Source organism: Charadrius vociferus, unplaced genomic scaffold (assembly GCF_000708025.1).
Source record: "Charadrius vociferus isolate BGI_N301 unplaced genomic scaffold, ASM70802v2 scaffold828, whole genome shotgun sequence".
Lineage (NCBI taxonomy): Eukaryota > Metazoa > Chordata > Aves > Charadriiformes > Charadriidae > Charadrius > Charadrius vociferus.
Genome location: NW_009649708.1, coordinates 862,365 through 878,582, shown reverse-complemented (window position 1 = coordinate 878,582; position 16,218 = coordinate 862,365). Strand labels below are relative to the sequence as shown.

At 44.8% G+C, this 16,218-nt stretch overlaps 1 long non-coding RNA gene across 1 annotated transcript in view; it reads right to left on the bottom strand.

The window, feature by feature from the left end:
* Positions 1–217: 217 nt before the first annotated feature.
* Positions 218–16,218, bottom strand: part of LOC104291441 — a 21,012-nt gene continuing 5,011 nt past the window's right edge. Inside the window, exons 2-4 of the long non-coding RNA XR_717917.1 lie at positions 4,251–4,316; positions 4,108–4,164; positions 218–976 (exon numbers count right to left, since the gene is read on the bottom strand). This is a non-coding gene — a long non-coding RNA (uncharacterized LOC104291441). The remainder of the gene's footprint in view (positions 977–4,107; positions 4,165–4,250; positions 4,317–16,218) is intronic.

Here is a 16,218-nt window from a genome sequence, read left to right as displayed (position 1 = left end):
GCAGCACCGCTAGGCATCTCGCCTCTCGCCGAGACCCCTCGTAGCAGCTGGATTTCCACCCCGTGCCCGGCTGCAGGGATGCAAACCGCTGCAGGAATGTGGAATGCTTCCATCCAGATACCCAAATCAACAAGGAAAGGATTTTCCCCTTGTGATTAAAAAGGAATTAACACACATGCACCAGGGGTGAGTTTTGCTCCCCCCGCCCCCCGCCCCCAACAAGAATCTAAAATTGAACTGACAGTGTCCCTTTGCTCAAAATAAAGACTTCCATACTATACATAGATTAGATATTGAAGCAAACTCATTCACAGGGTGAAAGAGCCAGGTACATTGCAAAATTCAAGTTTTCAAACCCAACTGCATTTGTTAGATTCATGAGCTCTTGAAACCTCTTAATATTTTGTTAAATAATTCCAAACTGGGAATTGGGGGATAAATATTACAGATTAAGAGTGAGAGTCTTCTCTCTTAATCTTTCCAATGACATATTAAATCAATGTTTACATGCTGAAAGTTAATCTTACATTAGAATGTAATGCAATATTGGCTGCAACATAAACCTATAAATAAATCAACTACCATAGATTAAACTCTGTTAAATATTTCTAAGTTAATAAAATATTGACAATATTATAAAATTACAGTATTTACAATAAGAAAAAATCTAGACTAATATATACCTTTAACAGATCTCTTCTCCAATTTGGGATTGCAACGGAATTATGAATATATGAACAATTTATTAGAAAGTTGCATTGCAATTATAATTTTTCCATTAGAGCTAGAGAGGGTAATCTATCACTGCCTTTGAAAAAGAGAAAAATAAGTGACTTCTGATGGTGGGGTGTAGCTTTTGAGTACCAAACTGGTAACAGGAGTCCTCCGCAAGACGTCTGAAGATAATGTAGGACCAGCCTCAATTGCTCAGATTAAAGTTGTATTACAGAACTGCCAGCAATCAGAACCACCCAGGCTGCAAAAGGGGAGGAAAGGTAGTTTTCAGCTCAAAGTGCACAGCTGGAAGGGCTCCCCTCATTCTGGATTTCAACTAAGGCTGCAGGAGCTTTGGTCTGCACTCAAAAAACTGCCAAAACCTCAGCTTTTGGGTTCATCAGGAGGAAATTAGCCACTGGTGCTCCTTAAAGGGACATAGTTAGGTTTCAGGTATGCCAAGAACGCTCTCGCCAACCGTGTACAATAAAACTAGACTAGGCATTTGAGATCCTCCTTGGCTTGCTTTTTTGGGAGGTTGAGTTTTTTTGGGGTTAGGGCTGTTTTTCGTGTGTTTTTCTTTTTTTCTGTTTTTTTTTTTTTTTTTGCATTTTGTTTTCTTGGGAGAAAAAAAATTGGCTGGGACCATGCAGTCAACTCATTTTCTATTCCATGCCAGCTTCTCTGTTTCTCGAGTACTAGCGTAACGCTGTTGCATTTGGGTCACAAACATTTTGGGGGGGGCCCAGCCTTGGAGGAAGAGTTTACAATGAGTTTAGGAAGGGCAACGTTCAAATTCTCTCCCTCCTCCCCATGTCACACTTGCTTTTTAGCAGTAAATGAGAAAAATATGGGGGGGTGGGGGGGGGAGGTGGTGGTGGTCAAATTCCTTTCCCGCCCTTCCCTCCCCCAGTCCTCCTCACTGTAAAACAGAAATAGCATTTTTTAGCGTATTTTTTTCAATGAATTATTTTCTCAGCCCCAAGCCTGAAGATGCTTGTGAGAGACCTACCCGCAGGCTTTGGAGAGATGAAGCAATTTAGGCATTTGCAGGGGTTTCTACCAGTTCCCATAGTGGGCAGCTGGGAACATCTCTGTCCTTAAAAGCAGGCTTTAAAATGGTAAAAGAATAATTTGTAAACTCTGGTCTACGTTACCAACAGAAGGCTCTAGGTCCTGCGGGCTCCAGTTCCCAAAGACGCAGAGCAGGAAAACTAGAAAGAAAACTTGGTACCTTTCAGTCACCTGCCGGCTTGTACTGGGGGGAGTGGGGAATGAGAGAGACAAAATGACAACTGACCTTATAAACAAAGGTATGTTTAGGGCTTCTGGTTTCAGGAATAAACCGATATTTACTGGTAAAAGTCTGCCAAAAAACAAAAACAGAAACACAGGATTACTGGTAAATATTGGTTTATATTGAGAAGTTTAAAAAAAAAAAAAAGAAATCATTGTGCTCCTGATCTCCACGAGCTCCTGGGCAGGAGCCGAGAGCTGCCCGTGGCGTCCCTACACTTGGCGGCACCTTTGGCACCTGGACACCTCAAACCAGAAGCCTTGTGTTGAGAGGAAAGTCGTGTTTCTTTCCTCTACTCCCCTTAAACTATGCATTTCTTTCTGGATTCTCCCTCCCACCCCCCCACCCCCCCAAGCCTGGTCCTACGGGGGTTTGGCTCAGGAGGTGGAAAGTCTTCTTCTGAAACCACTTGGAAGTGAATTTGTACATAATATGGTATCTCATCACCAAGGCTGCTGGTGCCTGAGCCTTGTCCACTCCCTGAGATACCATAAAATATACAAGACTGAGTGTATATTTTAAAGAAAGCATTTTCTTGTAAGTGGCATAAACCCATTCATTTTATTTACATGCTTATTTATTTCCAAAAATAGAGTTGGTCCACATTGGACAAGAGAAATCAAGAAGCCATACAGTAGAAGAGTTAAAAGTCCAACATTTAACCAAAGTACAATGAAATTCCAGAAGTCTGTGGCTGACTTGAACCGCAGAAACATACACATGAACCACACAGACATTTGTACATAGAGCATTATATTACCAATAATATTTGCAAACATGAGGTCAAGATGGCTAAAAACCCAGCAGAACAGAACCAGGGGTCATGGCTGAACAGAAGCGGGTGGTGAATGGCCGTCACTACTGCAGGGAAACACCACTCTCCAGAGATTTTGCTTCACTTTTTGTTTTTTTCTTTAACTGAGAAAGTCCTGATTTTTCTGCCCTGGGGATTAACACTGAGGACAGGGTGAAAGCCAACCACACATAGCTCCCTAAATGCACACCAAGCAGCTGGGCTGTGCGCAGGCAGCATCACCTGCGGAGACGCCGAATCTCGTATCTGCGGAGATGCAAGAAGCATGGGAACAGCGTGGACGCCCAATGGCACTGGCTGTGCCAGGGCTGGCTGTGCCAGGGCTGAGCTCCACTTGGAGGACAAAAGCCCAGCCTAAAAACCGTTGGGTTTGATGGCGAAGTAGGGCAAATCTGCAGGGCAGGACACCCATCCCATCAGCCCAGACAGACTGACCCTGCCCGCTGCTACCTGGCCATAAAGATCACCTGGAAAAGAAAAAGTAGGTATTTATACCTTTGTGGTGTGCTGCAGGGTGTCTGAAAACGGTCTGGATAGGTTTTGTCCCGAAAACGAGGATTTCCCTCTTTTGCTGTGGGCAATTTTTGGCATCAGTAATTCTAGTCCTGTCTACCTTTTCTGGAAGACCACAAATAATCCAGCCTGAACAGACCTATGGTATTAGCAGATGTCACACCAGACAGATGAGGGAAGTGATTCTTACTCAAAAAAATTTAACTCTTTCCCAAGTCAGTTTGTCTTGGTACAAACCAAAACTCTGAAAAAAGGACCTAAAGCAATTCCCATCATTAAAAAGCGCCAGCTGCTTTTGGGGTCCCAGACACCTAGCAATGTCCTTTTAAGGATCAGACCTTTTACTTGCCCTTTCTCCCAGCCTTGGAGGAAGAGTTTACAATGAGTTTAGGAAGGGCAACGTTCAAATTCTCTCCCTCCTCCCCATGTCACACTTGCTTTTTAGCAGTAAATTAGAAAAATATGGGGGGGTGGGGGGGGGAGGTGGTGGTGGTCAAATTCCTTTCCCGCCCTTCCCTCCCCCAGTCCTCCTCACTGTAAAACAGAAATAGCATTTTTTAGCGTATTTTTTTCAATGAATTATTTTCTCAGCCCCAAGCCTGAAGATGCTTGTGAGAGACCTACCCGCAGGCTTTGGAGAGATGAAGCAATTTAGGCATTTGCAGGGGTTTCTACCAGTTCCCATAGTGGGCAGCTGGGAACATCTCTGTCCTTAAAAGCAGGCTTTAAAATGGTAAAAGAATAATTTGTAAACTCTGGTCTACGTTACCAACAGAAGGCTCTAGGTCCTGCGGGCTCCAGTTCCCAAAGACGCAGAGCAGGAAAACTAGAAAGAAAACTTGGTACCTTTCAGTCACCTGCCGGCTTGTACTGGGGGGAGTGGGGAATGAGAGAGACAAAATGACAACTGACCTTATAAACAAAGGTATGTTTAGGGCTTCTGGTTTCAGGAATAAACCGATATTTACTGGTAAAAGTCTGCCAAAAAACAAAAACAGAAACACAGGATTACTGGTAAATATTGGTTTATATTGAGAAGTTTAAAAAAAAAAAAAAGAAATCATTGTGCTCCTGATCTCCACGAGCTCCTGGGCAGGAGCCGAGAGCTGCCCGTGGCGTCCCTACACTTGGCGGCACCTTTGGCACCTGGACACCTCAAACCAGAAGCCTTGTGTTGAGAGGAAAGTCGTGTTTCTTTCCTCTACTCCCCTTAAACTATGCATTTCTTTCTGGATTCTCCCTCCCACCCCCCCACCCCCCCAAGCCTGGTCCTACGGGGGTTTGGCTCAGGAGGTGGAAAGTCTTCTTCTGAAACCACTTGGAAGTGAATTTGTACATAATATGGTATCTCATCACCAAGGCTGCTGGTGCCTGAGCCTTGTCCACTCCCTGAGATACCATAAAATATACAAGACTGAGTGTATATTTTAAAGAAAGCATTTTCTTGTAAGTGGCATAAACCCATTCATTTTATTTACATGCTTATTTATTTCCAAAAATAGAGTTGGTCCACATTGGACAAGAGAAATCAAGAAGCCATACAGTAGAAGAGTTAAAAGTCCAACATTTAACCAAAGTACAATGAAATTCCAGAAGTCTGTGGCTGACTTGAACCGCAGAAACATACACATGAACCACACAGACATTTGTACATAGAGCATTATATTACCAATAATATTTGCAAACATGAGGTCAAGATGGCTAAAAACCCAGCAGAACAGAACCAGGGGTCATGGCTGAACAGAAGCGGGTGGTGAATGGCCGTCACTACTGCAGGGAAACACCACTCTCCAGAGATTTTGCTTCACTTTTTGTTTTTTTCTTTAACTGAGAAAGTCCTGATTTTTCTGCCCTGGGGATTAACACTGAGGACAGGGTGAAAGCCAACCACACATAGCTCCCTAAATGCACACCAAGCAGCTGGGCTGTGCGCAGGCAGCATCACCTGCGGAGACGCCGAATCTCGTATCTGCGGAGATGCAAGAAGCATGGGAACAGCGTGGACGCCCAATGGCACTGGCTGTGCCAGGGCTGGCTGTGCCAGGGCTGAGCTCCACTTGGAGGACAAAAGCCCAGCCTAAAAACCGTTGGGTTTGATGGCGAAGTAGGGCAAATCTGCAGGGCAGGACACCCATCCCATCAGCCCAGACAGACTGACCCTGCCCGCTGCTACCTGGCCATAAAGATCACCTGGAAAAGAAAAAGTAGGTATTTATACCTTTGTGGTGTGCTGCAGGGTGTCTGAAAACGGTCTGGATAGGTTTTGTCCCGAAAACGAGGATTTCCCTCTTTTGCTGTGGGCAATTTTTGGCATCAGTAATTCTAGTCCTGTCTACCTTTTCTGGAAGACCACAAATAATCCAGCCTGAACAGACCTATGGTATTAGCAGATGTCACACCAGACAGATGAGGGAAGTGATTCTTACTCAAAAAAATTTAACTCTTTTACATTTAAAGAAAAAAAAAAAAAAAAGCTCGGAGGCCTGATTGACAGCAGAAGAAGGAAAAAAAAAGGAAAAGATGCATTATCTCTGTGCTATGGCCTGGTTTGTCTAGGTATTTCCATCACCACCGTGATAATATCTCAGTGTCTCCGATGGATAGGAAAATAGATTTAAATCTTTATGTTCTCCTGCAGAAAATCACAGCAAATAAAAGGGGAAGGACAGTCGTAGCACTCCTGCTACTTCTACAAATAAACCCCTATATGGGTCGAACCGCATTAAAAGGGTATAAATTAATTTTCCTTTTTCAAGTCATCTTTGACGCTCACAATATTAAGCCTCGTCCAATGTGAATGCTAGTATAGAGCTAATTTACAGAATACCAACGATAATTATCTGTACCTAACAGGATTTAAAGGCAAGTATACTCAGTACATTTAGAAAAAATACTATTACCAAAATGCCAGACCTTTGACAGCAGTTAAAACAGAAGTAGCCGTGCAGTTTTCTATGTGGACGGACAGCCTTTAGCACAAGTCACTATTACCATCTGAGCCTGTAACAGCCAACTTTATCTTCTGACCTGTCTTCTAGAACGTTTCTAATCTCAGATGTGAAATACATTTTTAAAAAGCGATGAGCCCGATCCCATGCAGTTGGGTACATACAACACTCCCCAATGAAACTCAAAGCCCAAATTCCTAAAGAGAGAGCACAAGAGATTTTTTTTTCTTACATCAAATAACTATCATGCAAGCATACCACGACGCTTTTATATTAAGTACTTCAAAGTCAGCTGGTATAATTTAACTAGAAGTGAGCAATCTAATAGAATTAGTATTTCTAGGGGGAGGGGACAAAGGTTGTGCCACTGACAACCACCAGATTACCAGGGAAAACAGCACAAGGACACCGTGGGCGTCTAGTGAACTGTGTTACAGGAGAGTTCACGCACAGCAGCCTCTCAGACCTTAGCACCTAAATCTGTAATATGCAGTTATTTTCTACGGCAGTCTATACACCTTCACTTCATTTGCTTTTGCTACCCAGAATCAGATATTCTTCTTCCTGAATGAGCAAATCACTTAAAGCCTGGTAATACTGTTGGAGCATTAAAAATTGCTCCCCCCCACCTATTACCTTGCATTTCCCAGGGTCAGCCCCCACTGCTGCATACTCACAGTAACAGACCTTATCATGCTCTTCTGAATTTTCCAGTCATGGTATAAACCAACCACTCTGCTCTTTCCACTGCCAATTCTTATATTTAAACACTAACTTGAGCCAAAATCCTTGAGGTGCCTGCAGTTAACCTGCTCCTATTGCAAAATCCGATGATTTATCAAAAGCACTGACTCTTTGGTACAATGACCTACTGCAGACAGGGAAGGTGGGAGAATCAAAGATATTTGCCATGACTTCTAGACTTTTAAGAAGCCTAAAAGTGAGCAAGAAAAGCAAAGCGTTGCTCTAGGTCTCACCAGTTCCTCCTAGGTCCCTTGGGAAGAGAGGTAACACAGGTCTGCACGCACGCGTGCACACACCCGTGGACCATCCTCCCTCAAGAACAGAGCTAGACAAGACCTGGAAAATGTTGACTGAGCCTCCCTCCCCACTCCTTCCCTTTCTGACCATTGTCAAAACCAAAACCTTTTGGGTTTTTCTTGGTATAACCAAAAGAAAACAGAACATATCCACAACACTAGTTGCTGAGGCATGCTCTGGGATCTGGCAGACTTGCAAGGCAAGCTCAGGGTAGGAATTTGAACTTGGGGTGTCACATGATGAAAGAAATCTAGAGCCATGCTACCCAGGGCTTGTTTCTCCTCTTTGATCAACCAGACTTTGCAGCCTGGACCTAGATGTGATCACCAGAAAAGTTCAATAAAAATTGAACTTCTCTACCTGGCAACTTCAGTTTTAATGAATCAGTGTTTTCCAGAGGAAACTCATTTGCTCCAAGGCTGATCTACTCAAGATGCAAGCTTGGAAGCCTTTGATCACCATCTCCAACTTGACTTTTGTCTACCTTGTGCAACCCAAGTGATCACCATCAGCTGCAACCAAAGAAGGACTCCATGATATTTCTCTTCTCATTACAAGCATATTTGTTAATACCTTCTTGGGAGGACTTGATAAAAAAAGCTTTTAAAACATCCAAATATAGATCAGTTGACTCTCCACCTCCTCGTGTTTGTCAACATGTTCAAAGATTCAGGTAGATTACCCAGAAAACACGACTGATCATAGAATCACAGAATGGTTTGAGTTGGAAGGGACTTTTGAAGGTCAGCTAGTCCAACCTCCTTTCTTTGCAGAAAGTATGTTGCTTTCAACCTATCACATACTGAAGAGTTACAGCACCTCACTTTCTCCTTCTCAAACCAGAGATCAGGGTTTCTGATCCGGAATTCCCAGTGCCCCATTTAATACTTTAATTAAAAAAAAATAATTAATCTGACATTAGGACGTTATCTAGTCATGGAGAATACTATGCTATTTTTTAACAGCCCTATTTCTGCTAGTAATTTTAGCGTTTCAGTCTCGAGCTCTTTTAAAACTCCTAGGTACACCTGTTGCTCTTACTCCTGAATTTACTGCTTTGCTCCAGCATCTCTGCCTCAAACACTCAAGTTTCAGAGGGAGGCTCCTCATCTTTACCTTCCAAAAGGACTAGGTGATGGATAGGCAGGCTCTCAAACATGCCCTGTGCTCCAGAATGATGTGGAGAAGTCACTTAAGTAGTATGAAGTAGTGCAGAAAATTAACTGTGCCCTCAGTCCTGCATGCGCAGATTTTCTCCCCAGCCTTCTCTCTGATATACTTAAGATAGCGTTTGCTCCCTAAGGCCCCCAGCTCTTCAAAGCCCCTCCTAAACTGATTAATTTCCAGATCACCGGTTACCTGCCGTACAGCATGGCTCTTTCAGTCTACTTTGCAAGAGATGGTCTTCTGTCTTTTGATGGACTCTTGCTGGACTTCAGAAGCCCCTTCCTTTATAACTATAATTTGTAACTTTATAACTATTTTACTTCATAATTGATTTCCACTTCAGCTCTGAAGCTCCTTCGTGACAGAGCTCTGCCTAACTTGGATATCTGTAACCTTTCCAGGTATCTGTGGGGCTGCCTTGACAAGACTGACTTTATTTTTCTGATCTTCTCCCCATATTTTATAACATGAGACTCATTTTCAGTCCAGCGCCTCCCACCCTTGAGGATGCTGAACCTGTAATTGTACTGTGGTCACTGCTATTTAATGACTCAACAGTAATTATATCTTGAACCAGTTCTTACATTTTAGTCCTAAATCAAGGCTAACTCTATACCAGGCTGTTACAAGAAATGATCCTTTAAGTAAATCAAGATGTTTGTTCACCAAAACGTTAGCTAGCTCCTTCCCAAACAATCCCGCCAGATAGCATGGACATAATTGAATTTACTTTTTCTTACAAGTTTATGAAGACGCATGATCCTGCTTTTCTCCCAAGCCCCATGAAATTCATAACCTTCTTCTTGTCTGGAATAGAAAATTTCCTAATACCCCTGTGTCATTAAAATACAGGATTTATATCCAACATAAATTTGACTGTGTGGTCATCACTACTGCAATTTCCTCTCAGATTTTACGGCAACTTTTTAGATCTAGTGTTCCTTCACACCTTTAAGACCTAGCATGCCTATTCGGTATAGTTTGATGGCAGGTAATGCAGTATCTTACTGATTTTCATCACCCCCCCACCATGTTTCAATCAGACCGGCTATGCCAAGGTCTTTTCACACTGCCAAGCAGTCTACAACAACTATTTTTGTTTCACGTTTCCATACTGGTAAGCAGACATCTCTCCAGTTTGGACCACATGCCCATTTCTTATCCCAACCTGCAGTCCAACAGCTGGCTGCTCCTCCTGCGTACACCACTCTGCTCTCAACCTCCTCGTAACCCGCACCAAAAACTGTCCCCTTGCCCTCCAGGAGAAATGGGTACACATTTTTGTTCTTGGCACTCCCGTTCAGTGCCTTCGCCCAAGTCCTAACAGCCTCAGCCTTCCACCAGCACTGTGTTCAGTCCATGCTCCCCAAACCCTGTCCACTTTCCATGCCACCCGTCTAGGGATGCTTCAGCTGAAGTGGAAACCAGCCCGTGCTGCAAAGACATGATTCTCAACTTCACCTACTTATCATACCCTTTCTATCATTTTCCCAGGCACGCATTAAGACTTTTGGAAGAGGTACCACCATGTCCTAAATTCTGTCTTCTTCCCAGGCACCCAAATTTAGCTTCCCAAGTATCTCAGCTTCAAGGGTGACAGCCCCAGGCTCGCCTCAAGCACTCTGCTATCTTCCAGGATTTACCCATCCACTCAACAGGCAACTCGTCAGATGGATCTCCTTAACCATCGGGAGCAGAGCCTGTATTTCCTGTGACCAAATCCTCTGCCATCCAAACCTCCCGGAGGTACTTCACCAGCTGCTGGAGGCATCTCCAGAACAGAGAACATCTCCTCAACCAAGGCTTTAGTATTAAATTATAATTAGCCCCTTTAATCATACCCAGTTGCAAGTCAATTTTCCACAAATAAAAGGCAAGGCAGCCAATACTGAGATGAGAATGGACCATGACCATCTGCAGATGATTTAATGCCATCTCTTCTCCACCAACTCAGCAACTTTGTCCACAAGACACTTTCTGGAGCTTGGAGCACCTCCACTTGTTGCACTGTATATTTTATCAGAAGATAATCACTCATAAAGTGTGTCCTCTGCACTCGTGTGTGCAGTTCCTAGTGCAATTAAGCCAATGTTCTCCGATTCCCATAATTAAGCTAGGATTTTTACTTTATGACCATATAAAGTCCATCTTTAAACTAAAAATAGACTGACTGTTAACTGATTCTTTTTTAAATTACTTTAAACCTCCAATTAGAGACTTTCATTGGACAAGATAAGTTACATATGGCCTTGCAGAAGCCTGCAAGGACTCATTTACCAGGACTTTTATTGACAGTTGCAGCTCAGATGCCAACTTTTTTTTTTTAGTTTTTTTGTTAAAGAGCAAATGAGCCTCTGAACAAAAGACCTATCTTTTGCCACTGGCAAAAGACCTATCCGCAAACCAAACTGTTTGCGTGCGTGAAAGCACAGATGACAATTACATGAATTTGCAGTGCTTAGTTCAGAATTATTAATGCTAGAAAATAATTCAAAGTCTCCAGTCCCTATTTTGCCCAGAGACCTGCCTGGTTGCCCTTCAGCAGCCCCTGGCAATGGCGATCCTACCATCATTTATTATTTAAATAAAATAATCTTTTTAATAAAAAGAAATTTCGACCCCATTTTTAGCTCTGTACCTGACAAGACACTGGCTTTTCTTCTTCACCTCTGGTGCTGCTCACACATCATTTTTCTTAAGTTGACCTGCTCACACAGTTCCTGATAAGCCAATGCTACATTGCCAGCTCTCCTCAGCATCACTTGAGTGGGAGGTTTAAATACCAGATTTCACAAAATCCTTTATCCACACTTCCTAGCCCTGGCATTTCTTGCAGTATTGACAGATCAGCAAGCCTTCACAGTTCACCTAGAAGGCAGACAGCTGGATCTGATTCTGCTGGACTGACACAGAAGAGAAGAGCTGGCCCTTGAAAAGCCAGGCACTTCTTGACCCCACAGAATTCACAGAATTCACAGAATTGTTAGGGTTGGAAGGGACCTCTGGAGATCATCTAGTCCAACCCTCCTGCCAGAGCAGGGTCACCTACAGCCCCCAGGTGAGTCTTGAGGAGTCCGGACCAGCTGATGACGACGTGCTGATGCACACTCCCAAGGAGTTGCCGGTTCAAGCTCCTCTGCCTGTACTAAATGTCTGAGCAAAAGGCAAGTCCAGGAAAAGCAAGTTCTAAACCTCAGGAGACCACAGGCAATAAAGCCAGCAGCGTGCATCACACTCAAAAACTATTGCACAACCGGGACAGAGCACGGAGAAATAAAACATACTCCCTAGTGAAACACTACAGCAAGCCCAACCTGGGGGAGAGAACCAATGCAGCTAACCTTCATGTGACAGCACTGCTCTGAGATGTCCTATCCCGACAGGTCCTGCACTCTGGCACACGACAGCGCGCCTTTCTACCCAGAGCAAGAAGAACAAAAGCCACCCTGGTCTTTGACCTGGGCTAACATATCAGCTGGGGGCACTGCAGATATGATGAGTGCCTGGTGACTTGAGCTTGAGTTGCACATCAAGACATTCACCAGTGATAGAAAAGAATGCCACTGCTCATTTTCACCACCCTCAACTCCCAGCAATATAAATTTCCCGGGCATATCTTACATAGACTCGGCCTCCTCCAGCTGCCATGTGAAGCCTGCAGCTTCATCTCAGCGCCAGCCGCATCAGGACAGCTGATGACACAGAGGAGCTGAAAACACGCCAGTGGGGGTCAGCCCCGCAGCAAAGACCCTGCAGCTTGCATGTCCTTGCAGGCCAGCCGCCGAAGCCCTGTGCCTGTGCTGGCCCACCCTAAAGCAACTGTACATCAGTCCAGTGTGATGAGATGTCTCTGAGAGCCCAGGCTCAGCTCCCAGACCTTCTCGTGAGCCTGACAGTGCCACTGCACTGTCAAAACCACTGACATGTGTCAGTGTGACATCATCTCTTGCACCAAGATGGATTGCCACATGGTCCCTGCACCATGTCCAGAATGAAATCCAAACCCACTGGGGTCAACAGTCACGGGGATTCAGATGCTGTTTGCAAGCCACCTTTACAAGCATCTCTCCATAGAAATCAACATGCTGACCGGGACGGTTTTTCCCTGAAAAGCTGTCTGAATCTCTCCAAGGCTTCATTTTGGCTTCCCAGTGGCACCCAGCAGAGCAGCACCCAAAATGGCTGCCTCCCTCCAAGGTCTCGCTAGCCACGAGAGGGGCACATCCTTCCACGCTGCAGATGTTAACTTGTACCTCTCCCCACTCCCATCTGCGACAAAAAGAATGCAGCTTTTCTTCGCTTCCTGCATATTTCAAGATAGTGTTTCAAGAAAAAAACCCTTCTGTGCCACAGCCTGGAAGGATCTACACAAACTCCCACTGCCAGCGTTGCAGCCAGTCCTCTTTTCACTTCAGTCTCCTACATGGCCTAAGAAAAGGCTAAAGTGTGTATTTTTGCAAAGCTAATGTCAGAATGGAGAGCAAACCAACTGATGACCAGCATGGGAATTATCTGAGTTAAGACCGAGTTACCTGCTGGGGAGATAGATAAAGAAGATGCCCATTCAAAGCAAGCACTCTCCCAGATGATCCAGAAAGGAGCAGAAGTACACCATATCGTGAACCTAAGCCTCAAGACAACAAGGTACAAAATTGCCCAGCCATCCACACCAGTGGTCTCCTGTTTTATCTAGGGATACATCTAAAGAGCAGTCATCACAGCCAGAGCCAAGTTCAACAGCAAAGGAGTCACTCCTCGGGACCTGACGGTCACATTATCTGTGTTTTGGGGATTTTACTCTCCCATAAGCTCTAGCTTAGTCTGACGGACCTAATGCCCACTGCTGGTAGAGCTTGTATTCTGGCTTAGTTAAACCCAAAATTAATAAGGGCACGTGCTCTGAGAGTGCTCCACGATAAAATCAAGGTATGTTACTCAGGGACAGCAGAGCACTTCGCTGCAGAAGCCCATGCCGGACCCAACACCACCGCAGATACCACTACGGCCCTGGGCATGTCCAGTGTGGGGGGTCCTGGTCACCCTAAACGACACAGCACCCACACTCAGGCAAAACCTACTGCCAGCCTGAGCAGGGCAGCGTCTTGGCTGGACATGGTGCCTTGCAGAGCACACAGCTCAGGACCAGATCCCCTCTCCTGGTGAAGGGGCGCCAGGAGTATCAATTTGCACAGGGACAGTGAAGCATTGTTCGGGGATGTCCAGCCATTCACTCTGTTGTGTTTTAATCAGTCAACACTCAAAAGACAGATAGCAGGGCCAGAAGTCCTCTATCTTTATCTTTTCTCACTTAATTTCCAGCTGATATTTTTCCGTGAAAACATTCCTCATTCCTTGCTGTATGAATTCAACTCTCCCTCTTCTGCAATATTTTGCCTCAAACAGGCTACACAACTGTTTACTACTTTTACAGAGGCAGGCGTGACTTGCTCTGACTCTCCCCAAAACCGCGACTGCTCGACTGCTCATCTGGCTTCAGCCAGGGACAGACACTGAATTGCAGGCAGGGGACCAGCAGTGCCGCCCCCACCGGGGAACTCAGCCCCACGCTCCCCTGGGATTGGCTGGTCCGCACCTCTTGGCATCCAGCACCCCTGCTGGCATCCAGCTCTCACATGCTTCTCCACAAGTGGCATCACCTACTCTCCACCCTGAACACCAGGTCAGATGCTGAAGGGCTCCAATGGCAGCCATGGCGCAGCTCAGCTGTCCACCTCTGCCAGTCCAGTCCTCGCGCTTTGCTCTGAAAGCCTCCTCCCACCCTCCGGACTGACACCATCTCCTCTGCTGTGACTGCCAGGAGCTTCTTCTCCCTCCAGGACAAACTCTCTTCACCTGGCTCAGTGCCTGCCTGAGTCCACCAGCTCGGGCAATGTCTTTGTTAGCGACACTGGCACCACACCTGCCTGCAGGAGTGCCTGCAAACCCACTCGTCCTTTCCCTTCCAACCTACTTCACCAGCAACAACTTTTACGCCATCCAAATTGCAACAAAATATACTTCTCTTACTTCCAAGAGAAGTAACTCTTGTGAACCCCTAACAATGGATGATCTGGCCTTTACTTCTCTCTGCTGTCTACAGCGGATCAGACCTGCATTAACGACAAACAATGCATGGCCCCGTAAAGCCTCATAGCCCACTTGTGTTTGGCAAGAAGAACGATGTGTTGTGGACTCCTATGTAGGCTGACTTTCCCCAGACTGTAGTGCTGCTAAAACACAGTGCCATCAGGAACTGAAACGCTTTGAAAAGAGAAAAGAGTAAAAAAAAGCAGAGTAGGCAGGCTAAGAGAAAGTCCCAGAGCAGACCCAAGACCATCTGGGCTGAGCGGAATGGGAGCGTGGCGGTAGCGTGGCTGATGGGAGCAGAGCAGGCAGCCGGGCTCTGGCAGAGGAACTTCGGCTGCCACAGGGGAGGAGCATCCCTCCTGTGCCATCAGGCCAAATTTCAACACGAGAGATCACGATTAAGAGACAAAAAGATGCCATGAACTTCAGGTCCAAAGATTAGGCTCTGGTTAAAAGTGGCTTTTAAAAAAAGGTTACCTATCATTTTGGAAGTCCATTTAGATTAACCCTGACTAGCTTTAAACTACCTATCTCTTTGCCACGTTCGCAACCCACACACAACATTTGTGGTGCCAGTGAGCTAAGTCACGTGCAAGCGAGCAGAGTAAAAGGAACCACAGGCTTGAAAAAAGCTTGGACTGAAATTATCTTTCATTATTGCATGTGGCACAGGAGATGGCAACAGCAGAAGGAACCAAGAATAAAAATGGAACTTGCTTGTTTACCTTGTTGGTTTTGTCAAAACATTTTGACAACACTTTGCATACAGCCCATTTCTCTGTTCTGCTACCAAAAATTCAGATCCTTTCACCTATCTTCACACGTTATAGAAGAAAGCCGAGAAGAGTAAAAGTTTCAGGGAAAGAAGTGCACATGCAAAAAATACAAAGCTCGTTATCGAGAACTGAAAATTATACTGGACTCCTCTTCCAAATAGTCCAAACACCAACATGAACAGCGACCCTTCAATTACACAACCTCAGTTAACAAGGAGCAGGCAGCCAACAGAGGAGGGTAGTAAGAAAATAAAAGTAAAGTTTGGGTAAGGCTGACAAAAAGCAAAGAAAAAAAAAAAGAAAAAAAAAGAAAGGAAAAAAAAGGTGTAAACCAGGATTTTAAATTTGCAATTAAAAATAAAATCTTGACAGTGCTGTTTAGCAGAGAAACTCTCCAGCACTTTAGGCAGCGCCCTACCTCTCAAAAGGCAACCCAAGCCAGTAAGAAGCAGCAGGTTTTTGAATGAGCAAATTGCACAGTTGTGGAAGAATTTGCTGTTGCTGCCTTCTTTCCAATTCACCTAAGAGACTTGGTTTCTACATGTTGGACTAGCAAACCCCGGGAAATTGGTTGGTTCTAGTTATACTTTGAGTTTTTGTGTTTCAGGAGAGCCCCCTGAAATGTAAACCTGTTTTAGCATTCTTGTACATTAATGTCAGGATTCTCCACTTCTGGCTCCCACAACTCCTGCCACAGACAAGTCAATCAGATTTGGTATATGCCCTGGAACGGGAAATGGGAAGTCTGGGTTTAAAGCAAACAAAAAATAGTTATGTTAGTGCTCTGCAAGGTGTTGGATCCAAACTTGGTGGATCTGCTGAAGTCTTCAATCCACACTTGGCAATTTTATTTAAAAATAA